We start from the raw sequence: 11,085 nt of genomic DNA on the forward strand, positions 1-11,085 counted from the left end.
GTCTTGATTATTGTAGCTTTGTAATATAGTCTGATGACAGGAAGCCTGATTCCTCCAGCTCCGTTTTTCTTTCTCAAGATTGCTTTGGTTATTCGGGTTCTTTTGTGTTTCCATACAAATTGTGAAAGTTTTTGTTCTACTTCTGTGAAAAATTCCAGTGGTAGTTTGATAGGGATTGCATTGAATTTGTAGATTACTTTGGGTAGTATAGTTATTTTCACAGTGTTGATTCTTCCAATCCAAGTACATGGTATATCTCTCCATCTATTTGTATCATCTTTAATTTCTTTCATCAGTGTCTTATAATTTTCTGCATACAAGTCTTCTGCCTCCTTAGGTAGGTTTATTCCTAGATATTTTATTCTTTTTGTTGCAGTGGTAAATGGGAGTGTTTTCCTAATTGCTCTTTCAGATTTTTCATCATTAGTGTATAGGAATGCCAGACATTTCTGTGCATTAATTTTGTATCTGCTACTTTACCAAATTCATTGATTAGCTCTAGTAGTTCTCTGGTAGCATCTTTAGGATTCTCTATGTGTAGTATCATGTCATCTGCAAAGAGTGACAGCTTTACTTCTTCTTTTCCGATTTGGATTCCTTTTATTTCCTTTTCTTCTCTGATTGCTGTGGCTAAAACTTCCAAAACTATGTTGAATAATAGTTGTGAGAGTGGGCAACCTTGTCTTGTTCCTCATCTTAGTGGAAATGCTTTCAGTTTTTCACCATTGAGGTAGATGTTGGCTGTGGGTTTGTCATATATGGCCTTTATTATGTTGAGGAAAGTTCCCTCTATGCCTACTTTCTGGAGGGTTTTTATTATAAATGGGTGTTGAATTTTGTCAAAAGTTTTCTCTGCATCTATTGAGATGATCATATGGTTTTTCTGCTTCAGTTTGTTAATATGGTGTATCACGTTGATTGATTTGTGTATATGGAAGAATCCTTGCATTCCTGGGATAAACCCCACTTGATCATGGTGTATGATCCTTTTAATGTATTGTGGATTCTGTTTGCTAGTATTTTGTTGAGGAAATTTGCATCTATGTTCATCAGTGATTTTGGCCTGTAGTTTTCTTTCTTTGTGACGTCTTTGTCTGGTTTTGGTTTCAGAGTGATGGTGGCCTCATAGAATGAGTTTGGGAGTGTTCCTTCCTCTGCTATATTTTGGAAGAGTTTTAGAAGGATAGGTGTTAGCTGTTCTCTAAATGTTTGATAGAATTCACGTGTGAAGCCATCTCGTCCTGGGCTTTTGTTTGTTGGAAGATTTTTAATCACAGTTTCAATTTCAGTGCTTGTGATTGGTCTGTTCATATTTTCTATTTCTTCCTGGTTCAGCTCGGAAAGTTGTGCATTTCTAAGAATTTGTCCATTTCTTCCAGGTTGTCCATTTTATTGCCATATAGTTGCTTGTAGTAATCTCCCATGATCCTTTGTATTTCTGTAGTGTCAGTCGTTATTTCTGCTTTTTCTTCGTAATTATATTGATTTGAGTATTCTCCCTTTTTTTCTTGATGAGTCTGGCTAATGGCTTATCAATTTTGTTTATCTTCTCAGAGAACCAGCTTTCAGTTTTATAGATCTTTGCTATTGTTTCCTTCATTTCTTTTTCATTTATTTCTGATCTGATCTTTATGATTTCTTTCCTTCTGCTAACTTTGGGGTTTTTTTGTTGTTGTTCTTCTTCTTTAACTAATTGCTTTAGATGTAAGGTTATGTTGTTTACTTGAGATGTTTCTTGTTTCTTAAGGTAGGATTTTATTGCTATAATCTTCCCTCTTATAAGTGCTTCTGCTGCATCCCATAGGTTTTGGGTTGTTGTGTTTTCATTGTCATTTGTTTCTAGGTATTTTTGGATTTCCTCTTTGATTTCTTCAGTGATCTCTTGGTTATTAAGTAGTGTGTTGTTTAGCCTCCATGTGTTTGTATTTCTTAGAGATTTTTTCCTGTAATTGATATCTAGTCTCATAGCGTTGTGGTTGGAAAAGATACTTGATATGATTTCAATTTTCTTAAATTTACCAAGGCTTTATTTGTGACCCAAGATATCATCTATCCTGGAGAATATTCCATGAGCACTTGAGAAGAATGGGTATTCTGTTGTTTTTGGATGGAATGTCCTATAAATATCAATTAAGTCCATCTTATTTAATGTATCATTTAAAGCTTGTGTTTCTTTATTTAGTTTCATTTTGGATGATCTCTCCATTGGTGAAAATGCGGTGTTAATGTCCCCTAGTATGATTGTGTTACTGTCGAGTTTCCCTTTTATGGCTATTAGTATTTGCCTTATGTATTGAGGTTCTCCTATGTTGGGTGCATAAATATATACAATTGTTATATCTTCTTCTTGGATTGATCCCTTGATCATTATGTAGTGTCCTTCTTTATCTCTTGTAATAGTCTTTGTTTTAAAGTCTATTTTGTCTGATATGAGAATTGCTGCTCCAGCTTTCTTTTGATTTACATTTGCATGGAATATCTTTTTCCATCCCCTCACTTTCAGTCTGTATGTGTCCCTAGGTCTGAAGTGGGTCTCTTGTAAACAGCATACGTATGGGTCTTGTTTTTGTATCCATTCAGTCAATGTCTTTTGGTTGGAGCATTTAATCCATTTACATTTAAGGTAGTTCTTGATATATTTGTTCCTATTACCATTTTCTTAATTGTTTTGGGTTTGTTATTGTAGGTCTTTTTCTTGTCTTGTGTTTCCTGCCTAGAGAAGTTCCTTTAGCATTTGTTTTAAAGCTGGTTTGGTGGTGCTGAATTCTCTTAGCTTTTGCGTGTCTGTAAAGGTTTTAATTTCTCTGTCAAATCTGAATGAGATCCTTGCTGGGTAGAGTAATCTTGGTTGTAGGTTGTTCTCCTTCATCACTTTAAATATGTCCTGCCACTCCTTTCTGGCTTGCAGAGTTTCTGCTGAAAGATCAGCTGTTAACCTTATGGGGATTCCCTTATGTGTTATTTGGTTTTTTTCCCTTGCTGCTTTTAATATTTGTTCTTTGTATTTAATTTTTGATAGTTTGATTAATATGTGTCTTGTTTCTCCTTGGATTTATCCTGTATGGGACTCTCTGTGCTTCCTGGACTTGATTAACTATTTCCTTTCCCATATTAGGGAAATTTTTAACTATAATCTCTTCAAATATTTTCTCAGTCTCTTTCTTTTTCTCTTCTTCTTCTGGGACCCCTGTAATTCAAATGTTCATGTGTCTAATGTTGTCCCAGTGGTCTCTGAGACTGTCCTCAATTCTTTTCTTTCCGTTTTCTTTCTTCTGCTCTGCAGTAGTTATTTCCACTATTTTATCACCCAGGTCACTTATCTGTTCTTCTACCTCAGTTACTCTGCTATTGATCCCTTCTAGAGAATTTTTAATTTCATTTATTGTGTTGTTCATCACTGCTTGCTCTTTAGTTCTTCTAGGTCCTTGTTTAATGTTTCTTGTATTTTCTCCATTCTATTTCCAAGATTTTGGATCATCTTTACTATCATTATTCCGAATTCTTTTTCAGGTAGACTGCCTATTTCCTCTTCATTTGTTAGGTCTGGTGTGTTTCTGCCTTGCTCCTTCAACTGCTGTGTGTTTCTCTGTCTTCTCATTTTGCTTAACTTACTGTGTTTGGGTCTCCTTTTCCCAGGCTGCAGGTTCGTAGTTCCCATTGTTATTGGTGTCTGTCCCCAGTGGCTAAGGTTGGTTCATTGGGTTGTGTAGGCTTCCTGATGGAGGGAACTAGTGCCTGTGTTCTGGTGGATGCGGCTGAATCTTGTCTTTCTGGTGGGCCGGTCCACGTCTGGTGGTGTGTTTTGTGGTGTCTGTGATCTTATTATGATTTTAGGCAGGCTCTCTGCTAATGGGTGGGGTTTTGTTCCTGTCTTGCTAGTTGTTTGGCATAGGGTGTCCAGCACTGTAGCTTGCTGGTCATTGAGTGGAGCTAGGTCTTGGGGTTGAGATGGAGATCTGTGGGAGAAATTCGCTGTTTGATATTACATGGAGCTGGGAGGTCTCTTGTGGACCAGTGTCCTGAACTTGGCTCTCCCACCTCAGTGGCACAGTCTTGATGCCTGGCTGCAGCACCAAGAGCCTGTCATCCACAGGGCTCAGAATAAAAGGGAGAAAGAAAGAAAGAGAGAGAGAGAGAGAGAGAGAGAGAGAGGGAGAGGGAGAGGGAGGGAGGGAGGGAAGAAGGGAGGGAGGAAGGGAAGAAGAAAGAAAGAAAGAAAGGAAAGAAGCAAGGAAGGAAGAAGGAAAGAAAATGAAATAAAATATAAACGTTATTAAAATAAAAAATAATTATTAAAAAAATTATTTTAAGTAATTTAAAAAAAGAAAGAAAGAAGAGAACAACTAAAGTAAAAAACATATCCACCAATGATAACAAGCACTGAAAACTATACTAAAAAAAGAAGCAGACAGACAGAATCCTAGGACAAATGGTAAACGCAAAGCTATAGAGACAAAATCACACAGAAGCATATGCATACACACTCACAAAAAGAGAAAAAGAGAAAAAAAATATATATCGTTGCTTCCACAGATGCAGGGTACACCCAGTTGATTGTGGAGATTTAATCCTCTGCTCCTGAGGCTGCTGGGAGAGATTTCCCTTTCTCTTCTTTGTTCTCACAGCTCCCAGGGGCTCAGCTTTGGATTTGGCCCCGCCTCTGCGTGTAGGTCGCCTGAGGGCGTCTTTTCTTTGCTCAGACAGGACGGGGTTAAAGGAGCAGCTGATTCGGGGACTCTGGCTCACTCAGGCCCGGGGGAGGGAGGGGTACGGATGCAAGGCGAGCCTGCGTCGGCAGAGGCCGGTATGACATTGCACCAGCCTGAGGCGCGCCGTTCGTTCTCCTGGGGAAGTTGTCCCTGGATCACGGGACCCTGGCAGTGGCGAGCTGCACAGGCTCCCCGGAAGGGGGGTGTGAATAGTGACCTGTGCTTGCACACAGGCTTCTTGGTGGCGGCAGCAGCAGCCTTAGCGTCTCATGCCCGTCTCTGGGGTCCGCGCTGTTAGCCACGGCTCGCGCCTGTCTCTGGAGCTCGTTTAGGTGGTGCCCTGAATCCCCTCTCCTTGCACACCCTGAAAAAATGGTCTCTTGCCTCTTCGGCAGGTCCAGACTTTTCCCCAGACTCCCTCCCAGCCAGCCATGGCGCACTCACCCCCTTCAGGCTGTGTTCACGCCGGCAACCCCAGTCCTCTCCCTGCGCTCCGACCGAAGCCCGAGCCTCAGCTCCCAGCGCCGCCCTCCCCGTTGGGTGAGCAGACAGGCCTCTCGGGCTGGTGAGTGCCGGTCGGCACCGATCCTCTGTGCGGAAATCTCTCTGCTTTGCCCTCCGCACCCCTGTTGCTGTGCTCTCCTCCGCGGCTTCGAAGCTCCCCCTCCGCCACCCGCAGTCTCCGCCCGCGAGGGGGCTTCCTAGTGTGTGGAAACCTTTCCTCCTTCACAGCTCCCTCCCAGAGGTGCAGGTACCGTCCCTATCCTTTTGTCTCTGTTTATTCTTTTTTCTTTTGCCCTACCCAGGTACGTGGGGAGTTTCTTGCCTTTTGGGAAGTCTGAGGTCTTCTGCCAGCATTCAGTAGGTGTTCTATAGGAGCTGTTCCACATGTAGATGTATTTCTGATGTATTTGTGGGGAGGAAGGTCATTCCACGTCTTACTCTTCCGCCATTTTGATGCTCCTTAAGATATTTCTTAGATGTCAAAGAATGTGCACTCTCCACAAGGTGAAGCAGTGAGTCAATGATGGAACTAAACTGAATCAAATGTGATTTTATTAAGGTCTCAATAGGATAATATTTTGATACTCTAGCTCTGACCTAGTTCAATTAAATACAAACAGAAAGAGAAGTTATAATTCAAACTGGTTTTGTTCATGGTTCAATTAATAGATAATATTTTGAGACAATTAAGTATATTCATGATCTGTTTTCCAGTTTTAGATGCATGATTTTGTTGTGAGCAAGTAGCTAATTAAATTGGAGCACATTTAGGAAGGAATCAGAAGGAAATAGTTATTTTCTGCAAGGTTATGTGCCTACCTCTCCATCACTTCATCTTTACTAACTGTGAAATACCTGCCATTATCCCCATTGTATAGATGAGGAAACTTAAAACACTATGTTGGTTAAGTATCTTTCCCTTAGTTAGCCAATTGGAAAGTGCAAAAATTAGAATTGCTCTAATTTGTTCGTAGGTTTTATGACTTTCAAGCTCATCTGACCTTCTGGAGCAGTATGTGCCTTCTATGTGTAAGATAGTTTGGCTTTTCTATATGGGCAACTATTGCTAATTAACTTTCTCCTTGTTTTCACTTAATGAGACTATTCTCTGTGCAAAACCTTATGACATGTTTTCATCTACCTACATAAGACAGAGCAAAGGCTTTGTCAACGACCTTCTTAAAAGTATATAGTTTAGTTTACAATTTTATTAGCACATTGAACTGTTTTCTGTGACAATGCTCACATCTGTACATTCTGGTAAACTCTTTCCAATCACATCTGTTTACTGTCATACAAATATGGCCCATACAAAGATGCCTAAATTCCCGAGGGGAAATCTATTCAAATTCATGGCAAAGTGATTTAGAATAAGAAAGGAGGATAGAATTCATAATTCTACATCTGGCTTTGGGAGAGTTACCATTTAGATTCAGTGCTGACCCTGACTGAGAGATTTGTCTTGATATTAAGAAAGCTTTGTTATACCACCATCATCCCTTCAAGCTAGGGTGTTATTGCATCTTTCAAGAAATTGCAAACTAATAAAATCTAGAGGAATTCATTGGGTTTCTAGAGAGTTTGAATTCCACACGTGCAAACTGTCAGCTTTAAGTAAGTCATGCAAAACTCTATTTAAATGATTCGGCCTCTCCCTGAATATGGGAAATGGGAAATGTTATTCGGTAGTTAGAATAAAACGGTTTGAATGGCAAGGAATAGATTAAACCTGTTTACAGTCACTGAGCAGAGATGATAAGAGATGATTTGAAAGTAGAAATAGTCATTTGTGATGGGTCTCGCTGTTAACACACTAGCATGTGTGAAGGCAGTAGAGAGCATGGGTGAGACCCATGAGCATGCCTTTATCTCTATAAATCAAGCATTCACCAGAGGTTTCTTCCTGCTAGAATTTCTCATACCGGACCTGACTTCCATTCCCCAACCAACCCACAAGGCCCATGGAATAGAAAGAATAGAAATACATCAATGAATGCAAATCAGAAAACCCTGTGGAAAAGGTCCCCTGAAGAGATCTTGGCAGGGTGGTTCCTAACTGACAACCAAGAATTCATGCGAGAGAATGCTAAGGGCAGGTGACTTTAAATATGTGTGGCTGAGAGGTTCAGAGCACAGCTTGGGCCTTTTACAGAGCTGGATTCCGACCCTGCTTCTGTCCCTTTCTGTCCTTTGTGTTAGCCTGATTGGGCAAGTTACATAATTCCTTTGAGTCTCAGTTTCCTCATTTGTAAATGAGTGATAATAACGGTAGTGTTCATCTCATCATGGATTGAATTAGGCCATATATGCAAATGCACAGCATGCAGCTGCCTGGCACTCAATAAATGTTATCTGAAATTCAAAACCAAAAGGAAATCTATCAAACTTAAGTACTTTTTGTTTGAATACAGAAGCAGTATGTTTACCAACATTCTAAATAGCTAAATAGTTCATTAACCAATATTGTTAAATTCTTACTCTGCATCTAGTTCTGTCCTTCTATAACAAGCCCTGGAATCCCCAGACACTGAAGATAGATATCCTTTACTAGAAAACATCTTATTTTCCCCATTCCATAAAATCCATCAAGTTTTCACACCTTGAGGCTTTTATATTTTACCACTTGCAAAATGTGGGGCTTTTCGGACACCTTTCCATGGCACAAACCCCTCTCCCCCTCTGTTCTACTCTGGAGGAAAAAGTCACGTGGCAATAGCCTTCTTCTAATTCTCCTCACCTCTTTCAGACTACCTTTTAGTGTAAAACATTTCCTGTGACTGCTAAATCTCTTTGGTTATATGCACTGGTTAATTACTTTCCAAAGCATCTGTTGCTTGTCAGGCAAACATGTTCCATGTGTTTGTGAAAATGGCTTTTCTTTCCAGAAAATTCACTGAAGACATTCTGTAATACAGGGAATAAGAAAATGAAGTCCCTCCCATGTGTTAGGCACCTGCTATCTATCAGGCACCCCTCTAATAATTTCCTCCAATCCTTTTAGTAACCCTGTGAAATAGGTAATATTACATTTTACACATCAGGAAAAGGAAGAATTGTGGAAATCAAATCATTGGCTATATAAATAAAATTTGAATCCAAGTATTTGTATTACTATCAAGTGTTGGGGGCAGTGTTTTCTGATTTGATATTTGGATTGTGGGAATCATATAATGAAGACATATTACCCCCCCTTTTAAAAAAAAAAAACAACAACAGTGGTTAGATGCCACGAAGTAAGTGGCAATGCCTTAACCGTATGCGTGTTGTTAGACCCGAAGTTCTCTTCCATCCTTGTCAAGGGGAGTGGTAACCTTCTCTCCTTTCATACAACACATTACCCCCTTTTTTAAAACAACAGTAGTAGCCATGAGCACGTCCACCATCACAACCACCACCTAAAATCCACGATAATCTGTGGATCACAGTGCATCACTCTCAAGGGAAAAGTTCTATATGCAGTGAATAAGCACAGAGGGCAAAATAAGTGTGGCAGGCAAATTTCATTGATCTCCAAGATTCCTGCCCCTTCCCCATTATATATTCCCTTTATAAACCCCTCCCCTTGAATGTAAGTGGGACTTGTGAATATAATGAGTCATCACACCTGCGATTATGTTACATTATACAACAGAAAGGATATTTCAGATGTAACTAAAGTCTTCAGTCAATTGACATTGAGTTACTAAAAAAGGAGGTTATCCTGTGTGGACCTGATCTAATCAGATGAGTCCTTAAAAGACTTCAGATAGATTCAAAGTGAGAGAGTTTACTCCTGCTTGCATTAAAGGAGAAAACAACCATGTTGTGAACTGAACATAGAGCCATGTGGCAAGTATACCAGGTCAGCCTCTAGGGGCTGAGGGCATTCCCTGGCCAATAGCCAACAAGCAAATGAGGACTTTATTCCAATAACTGCAAGGAACTCAATTCTGCCAACAGCCACTCACCTTGGAAGAGGACCTTGAGCCTTAGGTGAGATCACAGCCCTGGCTGACACCCTGATTTCAGCCTGAGGAGACCCTGAGCAGAAGACCCAGTTAAGCCATTCCCATGGACATCCTTTTAAGCTGCTAAGTTTGAGATAACTTGTTACTCAGTAATAGAAAACTAATATTCAGTACATTGAGTTAACTGTCAAATGAGTGATGGATGGTAGGTACTATGAGCTCAATAAAGTAGAAATAAATCAATTTGTTGGGAGGGATGTTAATATTGCTGCAGAAGAAGAATCTTCAACTCACTGGGGATAGACGCTCTATACCAAACTCTTCCATTCTACTCTCCTTTTTAATATGTCATTTTCTTAGGGTGGTTTCCCCAGAAGCAGACCCTAAGACAAGGATTCACATGCACAAGATTCTTAATGAAAATATTCCCAGGGAGAGCTGAGCAGAGAAAGGGAAGAAGCCAAGCAAAGAGACAATTTCAGGCAAAACCCCAGCTGTAGCTGAATCTCACATTGGCAGCCTAAAGCATTATCGTACACTAACATTCATCCTTACTTGGGACCAGAAGTTTGGGGTTTCATATTTGGCAGCAGTCAGTCACTATTCACCAGGCGAATAACATCCTGGTGCTGGCATTGCCATCTCACTACAAATATAAGCAAAATCAAAAGCAGCTCCAGTAATTCAGGGGCAGGTCTTGGAAGGGAGACGCAGGAGAAGGCAGTTAAAAGAAAAACAGAAGGAGGTGGACTTCTGGTTTCCAGTCCAGTATGAAAGAAGCTTGGAAATTACCATTCTGTTCTAACAAGAAGTGAAAATCTGAGCAAACTAAAAAATCAACAACTCTTCTTAGATCCATACGAGAAGTGAGGTCACAGGAAAAGCCAATGCCCCCTAAATTGGAGAGAATGGCAGGTCAATACAAAGAATAACAACATATTAGAGCAGAAACCTCTGAGGAATTAATATAGGATAAGAAACCCTGAACTATAATTGATGGATTTCTAGAGACTCATTGTGTACAAGTCTGAGAGTTAAAAACTACAGAGGGACTCAGTCATTGGGAAGCCCCACACTTTTGTGAGTTTTACCTTCCAGAGCTTTAATCAGGTTATCATAGTGAATGCTGAAAAAATTCCCTCATACTTCTGCCAGGGGAAGGAGAAAAGGGACCATTTTGAAATATGCCAGAACATTCTACAAGGTCTACCCTCAGAAGAATCTATTTTACCACAGCCTAAACTATTGGGGTTTTATCAGAACCCAGCTGACCTGGGGGAAGAGGAAGAAAAATTTCTAACTCCAGGCCACTCTACCATACTGTCCCACTTAAATGCAGGGGAGAGCTGAGAGGCATGTATGAAGTTCACAGTCTAGAGGCACAAGCTCACTAAAAGTCTGAAACCTAATCAAGGAACTACAGAATGCTTCCTCTTCCCCCAAACCTTACTATCACATTACTAAAGGCCTATTTATGGCAGTTCCATTCACCTAGCACATCATGTATAACTTTCCAGAAGAACTTACAATACATATGAAAAGGCAAAAAACACAGTTGGAAGACACAGAGAAGGCATCAGCAATCAGACTCAGATATGACAATGATGTTGGAATCAACAGGGCAGGAATTTAAAACTACTATGATTAATATACTAAAGAATCTAATGGATAAACTAGACAGCATGCAAGAACAAATGAGCCATGTAAGCAGAGAAAAAATTCTAAGTAGGAACCAAAAAGAAATGCTAGCGATCAAAGCACTGTAGCAGAAGTGAAGAATGCTTTTACTGGGCTCCTTAGTAGACTGGGCATGACTGAGGAAAAAATCTCTGAGCTTGAGGATATCTCAAGAGATACCTGCAAACTGAAAACAAATAACAGAATATCTCTGGGACAACAATAAAAGGCATAACATATTTGTGATG

At 40.1% G+C, this 11,085-nt stretch overlaps 1 non-coding gene across 1 annotated transcript; it reads right to left on the reverse strand.

The window, feature by feature from the left end:
- Nucleotides 1–8,420: 8,420 nt before the first annotated feature.
- Nucleotides 8,421–8,546, reverse strand: LOC137231372 (U6atac minor spliceosomal RNA). Its single transcript, XR_010946495.1, has one exon. It is a non-coding gene; the product is annotated as a U6atac minor spliceosomal RNA (small nuclear RNA).
- Nucleotides 8,547–11,085: the final 2,539 nt, after the last annotated feature.

This window comes from Pseudorca crassidens, chromosome 9, assembly GCF_039906515.1.
Source record: "Pseudorca crassidens isolate mPseCra1 chromosome 9, mPseCra1.hap1, whole genome shotgun sequence".
Classification (NCBI taxonomy): Eukaryota; Metazoa; Chordata; class Mammalia; order Artiodactyla; family Delphinidae; genus Pseudorca; species Pseudorca crassidens.